This window comes from Lissotriton vulgaris, unplaced genomic scaffold, assembly GCF_964263255.1.
Source record: "Lissotriton vulgaris unplaced genomic scaffold, aLisVul1.2 SCAFFOLD_2206, whole genome shotgun sequence".
Classification (NCBI taxonomy): Eukaryota; Metazoa; Chordata; class Amphibia; order Caudata; family Salamandridae; genus Lissotriton; species Lissotriton vulgaris.
This window is the reverse complement of record NW_028254763.1, coordinates 145,249-167,087: the sequence shown is the minus strand read 5'-3', so window position 1 is coordinate 167,087 and position 21,839 is coordinate 145,249.

Genomic DNA, 21,839 nt, shown 5'->3' with positions numbered 1-21,839 from the left:
CGACCTCTTCCCAAGCAGGTCACGAGAGTCACGGCGAGGGGATGGTGGGGTAGGACTACCACAATCTGTGGGAGGCAGGGTCAGCTGGGAGGCGGGCGCGGGGTGGATCTACGTCCTGGGAGGCACAACAAGCCACAAAATGGTTGCTACTGAGGGAAAACGAAACTCGGCGAGCCTGGGGGCAAACAAAGCACAATCGAGCACAATCGGGTCAAACACAACAACAATGCGTATCCCCTACAGCGCAGCACAGAGATGCATACACGAACAATGCACAAATACCAGTTGAAAATGTTACAAAGCGATCTATGCAGGCAGCGGCAGTATTGCGGGGGAAGGACGCGCTGTGGATTCAGCTGGAGGCGCTACGATACCGCAGGGTGGTTTTTAGGCGCTTCTGAGTCACCATTCCTTAGGAGCGTGGAGGGGAGCGACCTCTTCCCAAGCAGGTCAGGAGAGTCCCCCTTGCGAACACAAAAAAAAGAAAAAATCCACAAATTCGCGAGAGTTCGCGGATTTTGCGGATTGCAAATTCTTTAATACGCAAATTCGCGAACCGCGATTTCGCAAAATTCGTCCATGCTTAAAATAAAACATAATAATGGCGGGAATAGCCTAGTACAACAAGCTTTTTTTTACTCCTTGATTTTTAACCCCTTCCGTGCTTTGGCCGACGGGAGCACTCCCTCCCTGGTGCTGCGATCGGCCAACGGCCATCGCAGCCCCGCCCACCTTTTAGAACGCCCGCACCACGGTGGAATTCCTGCCGCTGTTAAGGCGTTAAATATCCCTTTAAGTGCACAAAGCATCTAAGTCGTCAACACCATGTCAGTAAAGGGTCTAAGAGGAAGGCAAAAAAGGTTAAGGAACTTTAGCCAAAAAGGGCCAAGTCCAACACAACCCCCTCCCAGCCAAAAGCCAGGGTAGGCCAATCAACTACGTTGATGGACTCCCCTGCTTGGGGCGATAGAACCCAGACGCGGGTCCGCCACTGCACGGACACCCTCCCGTTCTATGCCTTCCTGACCCCAGGGATTCCCTCGGTTACAACTCCCTGGGCCAATTAAGCTACTCCACTGGTACTTCCTGGCAATCTGGGGCCCTCTAGGGGTGCTTGTCCCTTGCCAACTACCACCTGGGGCGGTACCCCTGAAAGACCCAGAGGCCAGGGCACTGGTTACAGTTATCCTGCCCTTCAGGTTAGAGGCAGGGTTACCCTGGTGAAATATAGGGGACCCAGCACTACTGGCTGGGCCCTGACCCACTGGTTTTTCTGCTGGGGAACCCCCCTCAACCTTCCATCTCAACTTCTGTGCCTGCCACTTAGGAATGGCACCAACAAACTTCAGAATGGCGGGAACCCTGGTTACAGATGCCTCAAGACATCCTGACGCTAGGTGTTCTTCCTCGCACAACTGGCAAGTAGGCTCTAGACCTCCAACCGGGTGCTCCCCTATGGAACCCTCCAGTCTCTGGGGTGGGGCTGTGGATCCCCGGGACTGCTGCTCACACTCCCTCCCTCTACTTTGAGACAGGGTGCTGGCCCAATGACTAAATTCCAGTTTCTTGAAGTTCCTGAATTTCTGCCTGTACTGTTCAGGAGTGGCACTAGGAGTTTGCCTAGGAGTTTTTGTCACTACTGTTCAGGAGTGAGCCCATACCTGAGGCATAAAGCCTCCTTCATGTTGGCGTAGGTCAGGGTTCCCGTCCTCTCTAAAGGTGGTAAAACATCCCTCCCAGAAACCTCAAAGTGTTTCCACAGGCACGCCCCCCAATGCTTCTCAGGTACCTCATTTATCCTCAGTGCGATCTTATATGCTGTGAACCACGCATAAATATCATCACCCCTTTCGTAATCTTGCATTAAGTCTTTGGGAATGTACACCTTACCCGCTGGCACTGGCTGTGCCCTGCCACCATTTGAACTGGACTCCACTCGTTTATCCTTAATGTCCAGTTCCCTCAAGCTTAACACATGAGCTAAGAGAATCTTTTCTTGCAAGGCTAGAGCGTTCTTGCTCTCCTCTGTTCACTTTTCACTTTCAATGAGCAGCTTTCTCTCATCGGCTTGAGCCTTAAGTTTTAAAACCTCCAACTCATGCTCTCTGTCCCTTTGGTTTTCCTCCAGCTTCTCTGGGGAAAGGTACCAGCCCCTGAGGCTGATCTTCCCACCGGGAAATCCTGTGGACCAAATCCATTACCTGGGTCATCCTCATCTACCTCAGCATCTCCTGTCTTCTGAGACTCTTTGGCTTCTCACCAGGCCCTCGAGGCTGTTTGCAGCTCCTCCTTCTTGGCGCTACTTTTAATGGGACATCCCAAAGTTCTGAAGAATTGCCTCAATTGATCAACTTTGTAGGTAAGCAATGCCTCAATGTCGAATTCCAATTCTGCAACCTCACTGGCTACTTCACTCCTTTGAGACATGATGTGTGGCTTAAAGATCGCTGAAAAATAGAACCAAACATCAAAAACACGGCGTTGTGTCGTGGTCTGCGCTAAAACTAGTGATGTACACCAATCACTGTTAGTCGATTGCAAATACAAGTTCAAATCCCAACCGCTGACCACCAGTGTTAGAACTGGGGGTCTCTAGCTGACTGAGGTAGGTACCTTAGTCCAAATAGGTCCCCTTGCTTCTAGTCAGGGAAAGGAGGGACACACTCTTAGATAATCTCTGCTCACCCTCCAGTAGTTGGCACAAGCAGCCAGGCCTATCTCCAAGGCATTGTGTAAAGTATTTGCAACCATACTCCCAAGAACACAGTGATAAAAACCACAAATGGACACCACACTGATTTTATAAAAATAGAGGTATCGTTATCAAAAGAAATACGATGAGACCAAACGATAGAAATCCAACATATGCGTATTCATAATATTTCACTTTGCCGGTTATTAGGCCAACAATCACTTGTAGGTTCTTGCGGTATTAATGAGCAGTTCACGATGATCTAATGCAGTCCTAATGCAATGCTATTCGGTTCATAGTGCAGTTCATAATGTAGGAATAGGACAGTCATTAATGCAAGTACTAATGCAGTTCGGAAAGCAGTTTGTAATGTAAATTCAGTTCAACTTTATTCGGATACGATAGTACCCATAAAAGCACAAATCATTAATACATCACAACCAATCCATACAAGTATAAAGATTCAATGTCTAAAGTGCATAGTGCAAAGAACAAAGCCATCGTTTTTACATAAAACAGTTAAAACATTTTCCAAAGTGTATCTCAAATGCTCAGGGATCCATCATGGACCTACGTGTTCTGAGCGCGATTTTAAGGAAAGTGCTAGTGCGAAAAATCAGTTCAACATCATCTAAAGCTAGCATACACTGATAAGCTACATCCAAGGTAATCAGTCCTCTCTTTTTGAAATATGGGTGAAGAAACTGCTTAGAGTATTTAAAATAGTATTTACAAAAAAATAAAAAGTGTATCACTCCTCTCGTCATAAGGGCACAGGTTTTGATTAAAATTTTGATTATGGCCCAAAGGAAAACAAAGAGCAAATCTAATTGTGCCTGCTCTTAATCTGAATAATAGGCTCCTTTCCCAACAGCTCATGGCTAAAGTCAAATACATATGGAGCGGGTGGCAATGCTTTTTGATAACCATATAGTTGCACACAAGTGTTTTCCCTGACTCCACAACATCCCGTTCTCTGTTATAAAGGGAATAGAAAGCATCCTGCAGTTCCTTTTTTGGGGCTGCTTCTACTGAGGTGGGATTTAGGAAGAAATTCTCTCTGTTAACAATACGCAGACTTGGGGGGGCGTGGCCAACAGCCGAGCATGATGGCTGCTTGATAGAGGAGCTCCGGACCCGAGTCTTCTAAGATCCTGAAATATACTGGCTTTACCTGCTGAATGGACGGCGACCCGACCGACTGACTACGACCACGAGTGCCGGCGGCTGCTACATTGAGCCTTGCATGGCGATTCTGGACGAGGGGGACGGCGCATTTTGACACCCGCCGGCTGCGGACACGCTGGACCTCCACTCACGTTTCCGCTGACGGGGGCTGACACGCTGACGGGAGTGGGGCGATCTGCGGAGGTGGGCACGCTACTACGCGAGCCCGGGGATGCGTTGAGGCCTGTTTTTCTTCGGCGCTGTGCCCCGACTGATACCGTCCGCATCGAGGTGAGGAGCACTCCCCTGCAACGCCTGTGGCTGCCAGAGGTTGGTGGGGGGACGGGAGTGGCGCCTCACCGGCACACTGTGAAGGGAGAGGTCCGGACACACGAAGGGACTGCGGCCTACCGGGCGGACCTCCTGCAGCGTCAGCCATTTGCAATTGGGCCGGCTGTAACTGTGGACAGCTGTGGAAGAGACCGGCTATCCCTACCTGCTCTCTAGGGTCTGCGTGGACCGGACGGGGAGAGCTCCCTACTAGAGGCCTAATCTCTGATGACTGGAAGGTGGTGTGTGGAGGTGGGGGGCACACTGTGCAGGCCTTGACCGCAGATGCCGTGGAGCAGGATACTTGGGTGTAATACACACAGGGGGTACGCTGTCATGAGGTGTGTGCCTCCCTGGGGTGCACGGTGCAAACGCCGCAGACGTATCACTCTCATTGCCCGGGGACATGCAGAGGCATATTTTAGACTGCTATTGGGAATCAACCTTTCTCCCCTGGGTGCTGTCACCTGGAACCACGCCATATTACCTCCACTAGTGAGGGCCACAAGTAGGACTGCTGCACAAAGTGGTGCTGCCCTCCACGAAACCGTGAAGCGGGAACGGTGCAGGGCCCCTCCTCCCCCCACGTCACTGGGGTTGTGCCTGTCCGGGCTGGGCCGTGCCCGGTGAGTGGCTTGACGATATTACCACTTGCATTTGGCGGCTGTGGCCCAGTTGGTGCCCGCGTGCGACCTGGGTGAGTGCCGCCCCTTCATTGGGCCTGTGGCATCCTTAGAATACGGTGGGGAGCAACACTGTCCTACCGATATGGGGCGCAACAGACTGAAACAGCTGGCACAGGCAGTAACGGGCCCCACGCAGGATATGAATGACGACGTGGATACTACACCGGGGTCGGACTGTATCCCCCCTATGGTGGTGCCTGCACAGACAGACAAACTAGACCTTATTCTGCAGGAAATACTTGACTCCAGGAAGGCTATTGAGTCGCAGATAGGTAACCTAACTACTGGCTTAACCCTGTTGAGGGCGGATCACACGAAAGTAGCTGATAAAGTGAAAGACCATGCCACGGCCTTCGCGGAGGTGCTCCAGGAACAGAAACAGACAGCGGCTGATGTGAAACTCCTACAGACGCAGATGGCCGCCTTAATAGACCGGGTGGAGGATGCGGAAGGGAGAGCAAGGCGCAACAACATTATGGTGATCGGCCTGCTGGAGAGAAGCGAAGGGGTGGATGCAACAAGTTACATGGAGCAGTGGTCTAGGGACCACGTCACGCTGGAAAGTCTCTCCACTCAATATTGCGTCGAAAGGGCGCATCGCATACCTACTGGCAGACCAAAATCGGGTGCCCCGCCTAGACCCCGTATTGTGAAACTACTCAATTTCAGAGATAGGGATGCACTATTGCGGAAGGCCCGGGAGAAGGCACTGATCACCTTTGAGAACACGAGAGTCTCCCTATACCCGGACTACACAGTGTTGGTACAACGCCAGCGCTCCTCATTCCTAGACGTGAAGCGTCGGTTACGGGACTTGAATATTCAATATGCTTTCTTGTTTCCGGCGAACCTGAAGGTCCTATATGACCAAAAAACCTACTTCTTCGAGAGCCCCGGAGACGTGGAGGACTGGATCAAAGTAATAGAGCTGACTGCCGCTGCGGACGCCACTAACCGCCAGGACTTCCCCAAGAGATCTCAGCAGACTGCCTCAGTGAACCGCAAGAGTGGTCACGTCAGACAGACCATTCTGAACAAGCGAGTCCCCTCGCAACGGCTATGCCAATCCAAGCAACAGGCGATCGTCCCGACAGCAACCTTCATGAATAGCCCACGAGCTGGTAATGAGACTAAATCCTCCACAGAATATGAGTCATCTCGTGGATCGGACTCTGAGGGCAACGTGGCCTTGTTCCCCTCGGCTACCCCTCAATTGATTACGGACTTATTTGGCTAATACACACACGCAAGTATACACTATGCTGTATTTTTTTTTCTTTTTTTTTGGAATGTACCTGAAACACGCTGTTGATCTCTGTTATTTGCTGTTTATATGCTTATTGCAGGAAAGTAATGACTGGGCTCGGGTATCGTTGTAACTTTTAAAGTGCTCTGTTAAAGTAATACGCATACGCATGCGAGGTGTAGTAGCCGCCCCCCACTTGGCGATGGCCCTTGGACTGCGAATTTTGCTTTGCTTGTTGCAATGTTATGTTGTGGTCTGGAATGGTTCCGGTTCCAGATCGTGTATTGGAAAAGTTGGGGGGGGTCACCTACATAACGCAGATGTCACACTAGTCGCTTTCCTAGGCGCTGAGATTGCACCCTTACTGATGTACAGAATGCCATCATGCATGTACAAGACAGCTATAACATAATCACCTGGAATATACGGGGTATGGGCACCACACATAAACGCCACAGGATCCATGCGCTACTGCTGCGACGCAAGGTGCACAAAGCCTGTTTACAGGAATTACACATGATAGCCAGCGAAATAGCAAAACTCAGGAAGAAATGGAGAGGGCAGGTGTTCTCCACCTCTACGCTAGGGGATCTACGATTTGGGTGCGTCATGGAGTTCCCTGTGTAGCTCATGATCAGAAAATTGATAAGGAGGGTAGATATGTTTTTGTGCGGGGGACACTGGACGGAAGACTAGTGGTGTTAGGATCCATATATGCCCCTAATTTCGACCCGGACAAATACTGGGATATTATCAGCGGACACTTGCGGGCTGGGATACCTGCCCTTGGATACTTGGTGGGGACTACAATACAGTAGTGGATGTCTCCCTAGATAGATCTCACCCGCCACTGCGTGGGGGTATTCAAACAAACTGAGTCGCTAGTGCGCTGGATGATGGGATGGAGGTTATGTGACGTATGGAGGAGGAGACACCAAAGCCACTGAGAATACTTGTTTTATTCAGCAGTACACACCTTACACACTAGAATAGACAGGGTCCTATACTCAGATGATATTGCAGGGCAGGTCCTTAGTTCTACATACTTCCCCAAAACATTCTCTGACCACAACCCGCAAGAGATCAATATTACATGGGGCAGGGTACCTACACCGGTCCCCACGTGGTGCCTCTGGCCACAGTTGTTGGAAGACACGGTGTTTCGCGCGGACATATTACACACGATAGAACGATACTTCACTGAGAACAGCGGCACAGCGACCAGTAGGGTGATAGAATGGGATGCATTCAAGGCGGTGTTGCGGGACAGAGCGATTAGCGCGACAGTGGGGGCACGACAGGAGTTACATAAGTCACTGATAGACACTGAGTTACAAATGGGCAGATTAGAACAGTTGATAGCGAATGACGCCACACACTCGGAGGCGCTCCAGGAAGTGTGGATTAAATATGCTGAACTGTTAGAGTCACTTAGAACCATAGATTACCAAGAATACACCTAAAGGACGCATGTGGATGCAGATAAGGCAGGCACATTGTTAGCTAGGCTGCTCCGGGACGATCCTCCCGCAATTATAATCAATGAAATAAAGACAGCAGATGATACAAGAGTCTATACGCAGGGAGAGATTAATGAAGCCTTCAAAACATATTATGCTTCTTTATATGACAAACCCGTGGAGATACCCCCCGAGCGTACAGATGCTTTCCTTTCCTCATTGACCTTCCCCACAATATCGGCCACGGAGCAAAAGGAACTCTCAGGGCCTGTAACTTCACAAGAAATCAAAGCTGCTATGAAGGGCCTTCCTCGTAACAAAACCCCTGGTATGGATGGCCTGCCCATCGAATTTTACACTACGTACGCAGAGACGCTTGTACCCAAACTGACGGACTTATATAAGACGATATGGGAGGAGGGTGTCTTACCTCCCACTATCACACAGGCTCTGGTCATCTCATTACCTAAGCTAGGCAGAGATCATGCTGACATGGCTAATTATTGGCCACTGTCGCTCTTACCCACTGAATACAAAATATTGAGTAAGGTGCTGGCTAACAGACTACAGCCCTACTTAACCCAACTGATACATATCGACTAGACGGGGTTCATACCAGCCCGAAGCACCTCCCTGAATATTAGGAAGCTACACCACTTAATGTCGGAAGTGCCGCAGCACTTTTCTCACGCGGGATGTCTTTCTTTAGACCTCAAACAGGCGTTCGATTCGATCCACTGGGATTATATGTTTCGGGCGTTGTCACGTTTCGGGATACCCGAAAGATATCTAACAAGGCTATGTCTGCTTTACACAGAGCCGACAGCAAGAGCAAGAATGGGCAGACACATTTCGGGGGAGTATAAGATATACAGGGGGACGCGGCAGGGCTGCCCATTGTCGCCTCTGATTTTTGTTCTAGCCCTAGAACCCCTGGCGATTGCAATAAGACAGAACTTAACGGATATGGGAATACCACTCAGACGCACCACCCACCTTTTTTCGGCATATGCAGATGACATACTTGTCTATCTACGCGACCTCCGTCAGCCCTTAGCTCCAATCTGTGACTTGTTTCGGAACTTTGAAACCATATCCGGTCTTGCTGTGAATGCTGCCAAATCACACGCCTTTTTCTTTACGAACCACGCTGACGTCACGGAGGTGGAATTCGGGGACGCTCCACTGCTGGTTGCCCCCACTACATTTAAATACTTGGGTATCCAAGTGTATAGAACACCTGCCGATCTGTTGGAGGGCAATACGGTCCTTGAGATCCAGTGTAGTTTTTTGGGACTTCGCTGCCATTATCCGTTATGGGAAGGGCGGCGATAGCGAAGATGGTAGTTCTGCCACGACTACTTTACTACTTCACAAATTTGCCTCTAATAGTGCCAATATCCACCTTTCAGAAGTTGAACACGTTGCTGATCGATCTAATCGGGGGTATAGGGAGACGGCGAATTAGCTTGAAGAAACTACAAATAAGTACTAGTATGGGGGGGCTGGGAGTCCCGAACTTTAGGGCGTATTACTACACCTGCCAATTACAGTGGTTGTCCTACTGGACGGCGGGACGTAATCTCCATGAAATGGGATTCACAAAAACTGATTTGGAGAATAGCACACTACACACCCTGATGTTGCCAAGTTTCAAAATGCGAAAAGACTTACCTACACTGCTAACCACTGCATCGACATGCTGGAAGGCGGCGCTCAAATATGCCAAAACGCCCTTCACGTACGCTGGCAACATACCCCTGTTGGGCATTCCGCTTGCTGCTGGTATCCTCACTAACCGTACACTAACACCCTGAGCAGAATCTGGTGTCACTACGGTGGCGGACCTCTTTGGTCATGAGCTCCTAATGGATCACGACACGTTCGTGCACGAGACAGGTGCCCCGCAACATTTATTTTTAACCCATGCTGCTCTGATACGATACATTAAAAAACATTGGGCACCACAAGGCCGTGAACCCGACCAAAACGAACTAGTAAAGATGGTGCAATATATGGGGAGGGGGCGGCACCTGATTCGCTGGATATATAATTGGATAAGTAACCACACCAGGATACGTCTGGATTCACTGCAAGTTCAATGGACGGCGTAAATAGGTAGGATAATATCGGACACCGAATGGGCAAAGATTCTGGAACACCCCAAAAAGGTATCCCAAAACTCGAGGTTCAAATTCATTCAAACTATGATACTACACCACGCCTATCTGGCTCCTGACCGATTGGATAAAATGTTCCCTCAGACACAACACTCATGCCCAAGATGTCACGCCTCGGGAGTGGGATTATTACACATGTTGTGGACATGCCCCGATCTGTTCAGCTACTGGGTTAGAATTAGAGAGATCACGGGAATACCGACGCACCTTCTGTTACACGACAGAGTGGAGGAATGCCTGCTAGGATTACACAAACACAGGTCTAAACACAAAGTACAATTTAGATTCATCGACTTGGCACTACTTCTGGCCCGTAGGAACATTACAATGCGGTTGAAATCAAGCAAGCCCCCTGAGATACGCAGCTAGCACACGGAAATGGTGAAATGGAGTAGCGCAGAAGGCTCAGCACTGCGCAGAGAAGAGGCAAGGGGATTACGGAAAACACTGATAGCCATAGACTGGGATACTATGTTAGAAGCGTTCAAGTCAAGGGAGCCTGATGTGTTCATATGACATTTGCCCTGAATGTGCATTCGACAATACGAATTGCCCATACCCGGACATCTACTGAAACGTGAAGCTAGACACTGTATATGTATATAGATTGAGCGTTGGACAGGGTGCAAATGTAATGATACGGATGATGGTTTTGTAGGGTGACCACACACAGTTCTCGGGGTGGGTCGTTCACTGAGGGTTGTTTCTTTATGATCGCCTATCATTGGCCACTGATATGTACTTTCATGTTATATATGTAGCACTGTTCACATTTATGACTTGTCGTAAACTTTATGAGAACATTTTACAGGACTGTAAACGGAAATTAAAAATCAATAAAAATATGTTTAAAAAAAAACTATGCAGACTTTGAAGCACACCTCTTAGCCATGGAATTTCGAGACCTTTATCACATTTTAGACAGTCAATAATAATCTGCCGTGTCAGGGATGCCGCTTCGTTCTTCCACACTGATATCCAAAAAAGTGCAGGTCGGGCACGAATAATATCAGATATAAAATTAATATTGAGCTCCTTATGACAAATATATTGAGGGGTTGAAATTGGGATACTCAGCAATTTCCTACAAAACCTGTTTTCTTCCTGTTGAATACCTACAGGTTTTACTGTTCCCCAAATCTCGGCACCGTATGTAGCCACTGGAGTACACTGAAGTTTATAAATTTTTTGAACTGCTAGGAGGGCCCCAGTTGTCTTAGGGTGGGGCAGGCTAAGAATCGAATTGGTGGCCTTTGAGAACTTGCTCCTGGAGTGAGCTAAATGCTCACTCCAGGAGCAAGTTCGCAGCAAAGGCCAACCCCAAATAGACAAATGATCTAACACAGGTCAATTGTTGGCTATCTATTGTGATAGTGCCTATCTCACGCTTCCATGGCCCACAACACATTAAAAAGGATTTCTTAAAATGTACTCGCAAGTCCAACTCTTTCATGTAATTATCAAAATTTTGAACCAGGAGACGCAAGGAGTTTGGGGTGCGGCCTATAAGGACCGCATCCTCTGCGTAAAGGAGCACAGTGATGGTCTTCCCATTTATATAGGGGACATCTTGGGTGGCCATTTTCAAGGAGCTATTCAGCCCGTTGATATATATAATAAAAAGTAGGGGGGCCAAGACACAACCTTGTCTGACCCCCCTGCCTACATCAATAGTCCCCGAAACCTCACCTCCCATGTCGAGCATTACTTGTGCCTGAAGGCCTTAATGTAGATACGCCAAAAAATGTACTAAGGTTTCATCCAACCCTCCTGCCAGAAGGATTGTCTACAGCTTTGCCCTGTTCACTAGGTCAAAAGCTGTGGACAAATCCATAAAAGCCATATAAATAGGAGACCTCCGTGCGATAGTATATTTCCCAACAATTAGATTTAAGTTGAGACATTGCTCAATTGTTCGAATCTTACCCCTGAAGCCCAATTGACATGGATCTAAAATAGCATTCACTTCTGTCCCTGCCAAAATGTTATTGTACAGGACTCGTCCTAATATTTTAAGGGTGTTATCTATTAGGGAAATAGGTCTATAATTGCATGGAAGGGATCTATCTCCTTTCTTAAAAATCTGGACTATTATACTCCTAGCCCAAGTCACGGGTAATTTTGCCAGAGTTAGGCTATTAAAAACGTTCAAAAGCAAAGGGGTCCAGAAAGCCGGATTCCACTTGATGAAATCAATAGGGAGCCCATATGACCCCGGCGCTTTATTGCCTAAGCTCTGATTGATGGCTTCTACAACTTCTAAAATACTTATTTCTATAGGTACAGGGCTACTTGGAGCATGGGATGCCTCACTTAATAACGGTGTGGCATAAATTTATGAAAAATGTTCAACCCATGCATCACTAGAAATGTTGCAGCTAATCGGGTGGATGTCTGGCCCATGGATCGAAGGTCCCTTACTGCTGCCCAGAAGATGTTACTCTTTTTTTGGTTGGCAGCCTCAGAAAGTTTTTCCCAATGTTCACTCAAAAGATCCTTCTTCCTGCCTTCAATCACCTCATTATACTTCTTTCTGGCCAGTTTAACCTCTATAGTACACCTTGGAGTAGCTGAAAGTGCCCTGCGTAAATTCCTATTTGCTTGTGTGCATTCTTGATTAAACCATCTGGGGGTGCTTGCCATTTGGGAAGTGGGTCTAGAATAAAGGGTTTTTGTCGCTTGACACAATTTAGTGAAATCCTGAATTATCATTACCGGAGAACATTGCAATGAAAGACAAGATTCAATAAGATACATTTTATCCTTAGCCAAATTCCTAAATATTTTAAGACTATCGACCCCCTTCCAGTGTAATCTTAAATTGTCATTTGACAACATTAGGTTTGTGGCTCCGCATTCTATCTGGAAAGTCGGCCTGGGAGCAGTTTTCATCAATATTTTAATAGGGTTATGGTCTCCGAAGTCTGAGGGAATAATTTCGGCTGAGGCTAACTGTTTTTCTATCAGGGGGCATATAAAAACAAAGTCTATTGTAGAGCTACAGCCCCTACTCCTAAAAGTTGGATAGTTAATCAAGGTTGAACCTGCTACCAAATCCATAACATTGGCCAGATTATGAGATCTTATAAACTGGGCAAGTTCTACGCCTCTGCGTGCGGATTGACCATAATAGCCCAGCCCTCCTTCAGGTTCTGTGCAGGGAATTTTGGCAATAAAACACCCCACGGAAGAATACCTAACGGGTCCCCATTATTAGACTGGGTATCCAGGTACAAAATAAAATCAAAAAGCTTAATAAAGCTCTTATTTGGAACTGAATGAAAATCATTATTATAAAAATGTACCAAATGAAAATGGATCCGTCTTTTGTAGATCACTACCTGGAAGTCTGGACTACAAGATGAAATTGCCTTAGAACTTTCCCCAGCAGCCACATTAATCCCTATAAATAGTCCTCCAGATTGGTCTACCAATCCTAGGTATTTGGGTTGTCACGCTAAAACAATGGAACCCCTCAATGTATAACTCTTCTGTGGCCCAAGTTTCCTGAAACATGACATAGCATGCTCCCTAATCATGTTTAGCCAGTCTTGATTGTCAAGTCTGGAACGTAAACCTGCCACATTCTAGCTTATGATACTCAAGGTAGCTCCATTGCCGCCTCTAGATGTAATTGTCCTCTCTAGGGTGCCATTAAAATTAGATGGTAAATTTAGTATTGTTAAACAACAGGGGGTGGTGATGGACAGAGTTTCTGAATTAAGCAGAATACTCTCACCCAGTCAAGAGATCAGGGCTTAATCCAACACCGTTTTTTAGCTCACTGCACCATCCCAGCTCAGAACCTGGCTATATGCAAATTAGTCTGTCCCTGGCCCAGTGCATCATGGGAACAGGGCAAACGAAACTACCAAGCCAATTCTTTCACTGGGAAGGAAACAAGCTTCCGGGGACTGGTTTCTGGCATTTCAGCCGTCTTCGGCCCGGCTTGCTTGAATCCTGATGGTGCAATAAGCAAGGGACTCATGTCTGAGTATACACTTCCACGCTTATGGTGGACAAAATAATTAAACAACAGGGGGTGGTGATGGACAGAGTTTCTGAATTAAGCAGAATACTCTCACCCAGTCAAGAGATCAGGGCTTAATCCAACACCGTTTTTTTAGCTCACTGCACCATCCCAGCTCAGAACCTGGCTATATGCAAATTAGTCTGTCCCTGGCCCAGTGCATCATGGGAACAGGGCAAACGAAACTACCAAGCCAATTCTTTCACTGGGAAGGAAACAAGCTTCCGGGGAACGGTTTCTGGCATTTCAGCCGTCTTAGGCCCGGCTTGCTTGAATCCTGATGGTGCAATGAGCAAGGGACTCACGTCTGAGTATACCCTTCCACGCTTATGGTGGACAAAATAATTAAACAACAGGGGGTGGTGATGGACAGAGTTTCTGAATTAAGCAGAATACTCTCACCCAGTCAAGAGATCAGGGCTTAATCCAACACCGTTTTTTAGCTCACTGCACCATCCCAGCTCAGAACCTGGCTATATGCAAATTAGTCTGTCCCTGGCCCAGTGCATCATGGGAACAGGGCAAACCAAACTACCAAGCCAATTCTTTCACTGGGAAGGAAACAAGCTTCCGGGGACCGGTTTCTGGCATTTCAGCCGTCTTCGGCCCGGCTTGCTTGAAGGTGGAGCCGAACTCACTACTCACTGGCGTTGCTGCTGGCGTTGATCGGGTCCGGCGGCCGGCGTCGAGGAAGCGGGACACTGGAGCCGTTACTCACTATGTCGAGCTGTATTCGGCGACGTCCGTCGGCGTCGAGATTGCTGGTTCTTTCAGAGGTGCTGGATTCACAGATTCCAGCAAATAGCACTTTAAGCAGATGAAGTCCTTTAGCCCTGTGACTTCAGCAGGAGACTGGCACTCTTCCAGTCCTTGGAGATTTTCTTAGCAAGCGTGAGAGTACACACACAGTTCCTCTCTCCTGGTTCCTTGGCAAAAATAAAGAAGCACTGCAGGATTCCCCCCAGCAAACAGCACACCGGCAGAAGGGGTAGGCAAGTCCTTAGATCAGCAGGCCTCTTGTCCTTGGTTTCAGGGTTCCTTGTCAGAAGTGATCTGATTTCTTGGTTCAGGGGTCCTTCTTTTATACCCCTTTTCGGCTATGATCCCTTTGTCCATGCAGGGGAACTTCCCAACATCCTGGGTCTGTTGTGGGCGGAGCCAGGCAGAAGCACCTGGCCTATTCACTGAGCAGGGCTGGGTCCTCAGACGCCCAGCAGGAGGTGGAGCCAGCATTGTCACTGGCAGGAGCAGGGCTATCGGCCTCCTGGCAGGAGGTGGGGCTAGGATCGTCCATGGCAGGCACAGAGCCATCAGCCGCTTAGCAGGAGGTGGAGCCAGCATTGTATCAGGCAGGGCAGGCTATCAGCAACTACTCTCCCTCTACTCTCAACGCAAATGTCCCACTCATCCCACACTGACTCATCCAGACCTCTGGAGCCACCCAGCTCCTGTCACACACACGCAAGACCAGCAGAAACCAGAAATGGTTAGACAAGAGCTATTTTCAAACCCAGAGTCCAAAAACCATCCACACCAACGGATGCGCTCCCAGAGCCAGCTAGGATCATAGCATTAATAATCCCGGTGGCCCATTCTAACTAATGGAGAGCAGGCTACCTCGCAATAGTGAAGAACGAAGATGGCTGTTGTTCACTATTAGGACATGCCAACTTGGTCAGGCGTGTCCTACCTTATACTTACAATGCACCCTGCCCGTGGGCCTACCATAGGGGTGACTAACATGAAGTTAAGTGAAGGTTTGAGGGGCTGGCAAGTAGGTATACTTGCGCAGTCCGCGTGACAGTACCAGACTGCACGTAGGTCTCGCAATGACCGACCCGTAGACATTCTTTTACGAGGCCGCTCTTGTGGGTGGCACAAAAATATTTACAAAAAGGGGTGGTGAGGGACAGAGTCTCTGAATTAAGCAGAAAGCTCTCACCCAGTCAAAAGATCAGGGCTAGATCCAACACCGTTTTTTAGCTCACTGCACCATCCCAGTTTCAGAACCTGGCTGTATGCAAATTAGTCTGTTCCTGTCCCAGTGCATGATGGGAACAGGACAAACCAAATTACAGAAGCCAATTCTTACACTGGGAAGGAAACAAGCTCCCGGGGACCGGTTTCTGGCATTACAGCCGTCTTCGGCCCGGTTTGCTTGAATCCTGATGGTGCAATGAGCAAGGGTCTCACATCTGAGAATACCCTTCCACGCTTAGGGTGGACAAAAACATTTACAAAAAGGGGTGGTGAGGGACAGAGTCTCTGAATTAAGCAGAAAGCTCTCACCCAGTCAAAAGATCAGGGCTAGATCCAACACCGTTTTTTAGCTCACTGCACCATCCCAGTTTCAGAACCTGGCTGTATGCAAATTAGTCTGTTCCTGTCCCAGTGCATGATGGGAACAGGACAAACCAAACTACAGAAGCCAATTCTTACACTGGGAAGGAAACAAGCTCCCGGGGACCGGTTTCTGGCATTACAGCCGTCTTCGGCCCGGTTTGCTTGAATCCTGATGGTGCAATGAGCAAGGGTCTCACATCTGAGAATACCCTTCCACGCTTAGGGTGGACAAAAATATTTACAAAAAGGGGTGGTGAGGGACAGAGTCTCTGAATTAAGCAGAAAGCTCTCACCCAGTCAAAAGATCAGGGCTAGATCCAACACCGTTTTTTAGCTCACTGCACCATCCCAGTTTCAGAACCTGGCTGTATGCAAATTAGTCTGTTCCTGTCCCAGTGCATGATGGGAACAGGACAAACCAAACTACAGAAGCCAATTCTTACACTGGGAAGGAAACAAGCTCCCGGGGACCGGTTTCTGGCATTACAGCCGTCTTCGGCCCGGTTTGCTTGAATCCTGATGGTGCAATGAGCAAGGGTCTCACATCTGAGAATACCCTTCCACGCTTAGGGTGGACAAAAATATTTACAAAAAGGGGTGGTGAGGGACAGAGTCTCTGAATTAAGCAGAAAGCTCTCACCCAGTCAAAAGATCAGGGCTAGATCCAACACCGTTTTTTAGCTCACTGCACCATCCCAGTTTCAGAACCTGGCTGTATGCAAATTAGTCTGTTCCTGTCCCAGTGCATGATGGGAACAGGACAAACCAAACTACAGAAGCCAATTCTTACACTGGGAAGGAAACAAGCTCCCGGGGACCGGTTTCTGGCATTACAGCCGTCTTCGGCCCGGTTTGCTTGAATCCTGATGGTGCAATGAGCAAGGGTCTCACATCTGAGAATACCCTTCCACGCTTAGGGTGGACAAAAATATTTACAAAAAGGGGTGGTGAGGGACAGAGTCTCTGAATTAAGCAGAAAGCTCTCACCCAGTCAAAAGATCAGGGCTAGATCCAACACCGTTTTTTAGCTCACTGCACCATCCCAGTTTCAGAACCTGGCTGTATGCAAATTAGTCTGTTCCTGTCCCAGTGCATGATGGGAACAGGACAAACCAAACTACAGAAGCCAATTCTTACACTGGGAAGGAAACAAGCTCCCGGGGACCGGTTTCTGGCATTACAGCCGTCTTCGGCCCGGTTTGCTTGAATCCTGATGGTGCAATGAGCAAGGGTCTCACATCTGAGAATACCCTTCCACGCTTAGGGTGGACAAAAATATTTACAAAAAGGGGTGGTGAGGGACAGAGTCTCTGAATTAAGCAGAAAGCTCTCACCCAGTCAAAAGATCAGGGCTAGATCCAACACCGTTTTTTAGCTCACTGCACCATCCCAGTTTCAGAACCTGGCTGTATGCAAATTAGTCTGTTCCTGTCCCAGTGCATGATGGGAACAGGACAAACCAAACTACAGAAGCCAATTCTTACACTGGGAAGGAAACAAGCTCCCGGGGACCGGTTTCTGGCATTACAGCCGTCTTCGGCCCGGTTTGCTTGAATCCTGATGGTGCAATGAGCAAGGGTCTCACATCTGAGAATACCCTTCCACGCTTAGGGTGGACAAAAATATTTATAAAAAGGGGTGGTGAGGGACAGAGTCTCTGAATTAAGCAGAAAGCTCTCACCCAGTCAAAAGATCAGGGCTAGATCCAACACCGTTTTTTAGCTCACTGCACCATCCCAGTTTCAGAACCTGGCTGTATGCAAATTAGTTTGTTCCTGTCCCAGTGCATGATGGGAACAGGACAAACCAAACTACAGAAGCCAATTCTTACACTGGGAAGGAAACAAGCTCCCGGGGACCGGTTTCTGGCATTACAGCCGTCCCGGCCCATCACCACCCCCTTTTCTGAATCGTTTTTGGCCACTATAGGTGTGGCAGGGTATACTCAGACATGAGTCCCTTTCTCACTGCACCATCAGGATTCAAGCAAGCCGGGCCGAAGAAGGCTGAAATGCCAGAAACCGGTCCCCGGTAGCTTGTCTCCTTTCTGGTGAAGAATTGGCTTTGTAGTTTAGTCTGCCCTGTTCCCATGATGCACTGGGCCAGGGACAGACTGATTTGCATATAGCCAGGTTCTGAGCTGGGATGGTGCAGTGAGATAAATAACGGTGATGGATCAAGCCCTGATCTTTGGACTGGGTAAGAGTGGTCTGCTTAATTCAGACACTCTGTTCATCACCACCCCCTTTTCTGAATCGTTTTTGGCCACTATAGGTGTGGCAGGGTATACTCAGACATGAGTCCCTTTCTCACTGCACCATCAGGATTCAAGCCGGGCCGAAGAAGGCTGAAATGCCAGAAACCGGTCCCCGGTAGCTTGTCTCCTTTCTGGTGAAGAATTGGCTTTGTAGTTTAGTCTGCCCTGTTCCCATGATGCACTGGGCCAGGGACAGACTGATTTGCATATAGCCAGGTTCTGAGCTGGGATGGTGCAGTGAGATAAATAACGGTGATGGATCAAGCCCTGATCTTTGGACTGGGTAAGAGTGGTCTGCTTAATTCAGACACTCTGTTCATCACCACCCCCTTTTCTGAATGGCTTGTGGGTGGCACAACACGTGCTGCAAGCCCACGAGCGGCATTTGTATTTACAAGCCCCAGCACTCCTGGTGCACTAGACTACGAACTGACAGTAAACCAAATAAGCCAAACATGGAATACAATCAATTTAACATAGGGAGCACTTGCACCGTGGCACTGATCAGCAGTGGCACAGTGCCCAAAGCATTATCCAGCAAAACATCGTAAAACAGTGGAGGCAAACAGAAAAAAATGGAGGAGAGACTCAAGCCAATGATGTCAGGTCTAACACGTGTCCCCTCCAGCTGAAATGTGGGGAGAACTACCCTTGACCTAGGGAGTCCTCATCACTAAGGCGGAAAAATCTGGACAGACCATCAGCATTGGCGTGATCTGTACCAGGGCGGTGTTCCACCGTGAAGTCCGTCCCCTGTAGGGAAATAGACCACCTCAACAGTTTCGGATTCTCACCCCTCATCTGCATCAACCATCGGAGGGGCCTGTGGTCTGTCTGAACCCAGAAGTGAGTCCCAAACAGGTAGGGTCTTAGCTTCTTCAGCGCCCAGACCACAGCAAATGCTTCTCTCTCTATCGCACTCCACCTCGCTTCCCTGGGAAGTAACCTCCGACTGATGAAGGCTACAGGCAAGTCTCGGCCCTCTTCATTCACCTGAGCTAGAACAGCCCCCACGCCATGCTCTGAAGCGTCCGTCTGGACAATAAATTCTTTCGAAAAGTCGGGTGCCTGGAGTATAGGTGCTGTGCACATTGCAGTTTTCAGGGTATCGAAGGCCGTTTGACAGGCATCAGTCCAGATCACATTCCGTGGCTGCTTCCTGGAAGTCAGCGAAGTCAAGGGGTGCACAATGTTACCGTAATCCTTGACAAACCTCCTGTAGTAACCCGTGAGTCCTAAGAAGGCTCTCACCTGAGTTTGGGTTTTGGGCGGCACCCAAGCCAGGATGGTATCAATCTTGGGTTGCAAGGGGGCAACCTTGCCGCTCCCTACTTGGTGCCCCAAGTACACCACAGAACCCTGCCCAATCTGGCACTTACTGCTTTGATTGTGAGGCCTGCTCTGCGCAGGGCCAACAACACTTCCTGGAGGTGGCGCAAGTGTTCCTCCCAGCTGGCGCTGAACACTGCGATGTCGTCCAGGTAGGCGGCACTGAAATCCTCCAGTCCAGCCAAGACCTGGTTGACCAACCTCTGGAAGGTGGCAGGGGCATTCTTCATCCCAAAGGGCATCACCTGGAACTGGTATAGCCCATCTGGTGTGGAGAATGCTGACCTCTCCTTTGCCCCATCGGTTAAGGCGATCTGCCAGTACCCAGACGTCAAATCAAACGTACTAAGGTACCGGGCAGCCCCCAACCGATCGATGAGCTCATCAGCTCTGAGGATGGGGTGCGCGTCAGCCTTCGTGACTGAATGGAGTCCTCGGTAATCCACGCAGAACCGAAGCTCTGGTGAAGCACCAGGCGCTGCAGCCTTCGGGACCAAGACCACTGGGCTGGCCCAAGGACTGCTAGAGGACTCAACCACCCCTAACGCAAACATTTTGGAGACCTCCTCCTTAATGTATGATCGAACCTTGTCAGTCACCCTGTAAGCCTTGTGCTTCACAGGAGGGCTGTCTCCAGTGTCAACGTCATGGACACACCAATGAGTGACACCCGGAACCAAGGAAAACAGATCCGGGAATTGTCCAACAGGTGGCGACAATTCTGTTTCTGCTCAAGGGTCAGTGTGTCAGAGAGGACAACACCATCCACTGACCCATCTAGCTCTTTAGCACACAGGAGGTCAGGAAGAGGCTCACTCTCCTCCTCCATTCCAGCATCTGTAGCTAGGAGCATGCCCACTTCGGACCTTTCTAAGTGGGGCTTCAAACGGTTGACATGCAGGACCCGCAAGGGGTTCCTGGGAGATTTCAAGTCCACCAGGTAGGTGACATCGCTCTTCTTCTCCACAACCTTAAACGGTCCAGTCCACCTGTCCTTGAGCACACAAGGTTCCACAGGGGACATAACCCAAACTTCCTGACCAGGCTGAAGCTCTACCAGAATGGCATTCCGGTCGTACCAACGCTTCATCTCCTCCTGGCTGGCCTCCAGATTTGCCTGAGCAAGTTCTCTGAAGCGCCGAGTCTGGTTCCGAAAGGCCAGCATGTAACTGTATACATCCTGGGGAGGTTTCCTGGGAGATTGCTCCCAGCCTTCCTTGACCAGACTCAAAGGCCCTCTTACCGGGTGACCATACAAAAGCTCAAAGGGGCTGAACCCTAGAGACTTCTGCGGCACCTCACGGTAAGCAAACAACAGGCATGGCAAGAGGACGTCCCATTTCCGCCTCATTGGTTCTTCAAGACCCATGATCATGCCTTTAAGTAACCCTGGGCGTAGTGGGTGTAGTGGGGCTTCGCGGAGCTACGTGAAGTGGGCGAGAAACTACGCCCACCTCTGCACTCCACGTAGCCCCACTACGCACCGCAGGCCTCCCTCCCGCCCTCCCTAAATACTTTAAATTAAAAGTGTAAAAGAATTAAAAGGCACTTACCTTGCCCGCCGCTGCCCGCCGCGTCCCCGGGGCTCGCTATCTTCATTGCTGCCGTCTTGTGTACTAATGCGCATTTTTTCGTGAGAAATGCGCATGCGCAGCCGCCCGCGCATGCGCATTAGTACACAAGACGGCAGAATGAAGACAGCGAGCCCCGGGGACGCGGCGGGCAGCGGCGGGCAAAGTAAGTGCCTTTTAATTCTTTTAACCTTTAAATTTAAAGTATTTAGGGAGGGCGGGAGGGAGGCGGGTGGCGGCCAGCTACGCTCCGTCTGCGGAGCGTGCGTAGTGCCGGATTCTACGCCTGCTACGCAAAATGCGTAGAAGCCGGCACTACGCACACTCCGTGCACGGAGCGTAGCCGCCCGCCCACCCTTACCTTTAAGGGTCCGGTTGAATCTTCCTTACCAGCCCATTTCCTTGAGGGTGGTAAGGAGTAGTGAACTTGTAGGTTACCCCACACTCCTTCCACAGAGACTTCATATAGTTAGAAATGAAGTTGGTGCCCCGGTCTGACACCACCTCTCTGGGGAACCCCATCCGGTAGAAAGCACCCATCAGTGCCC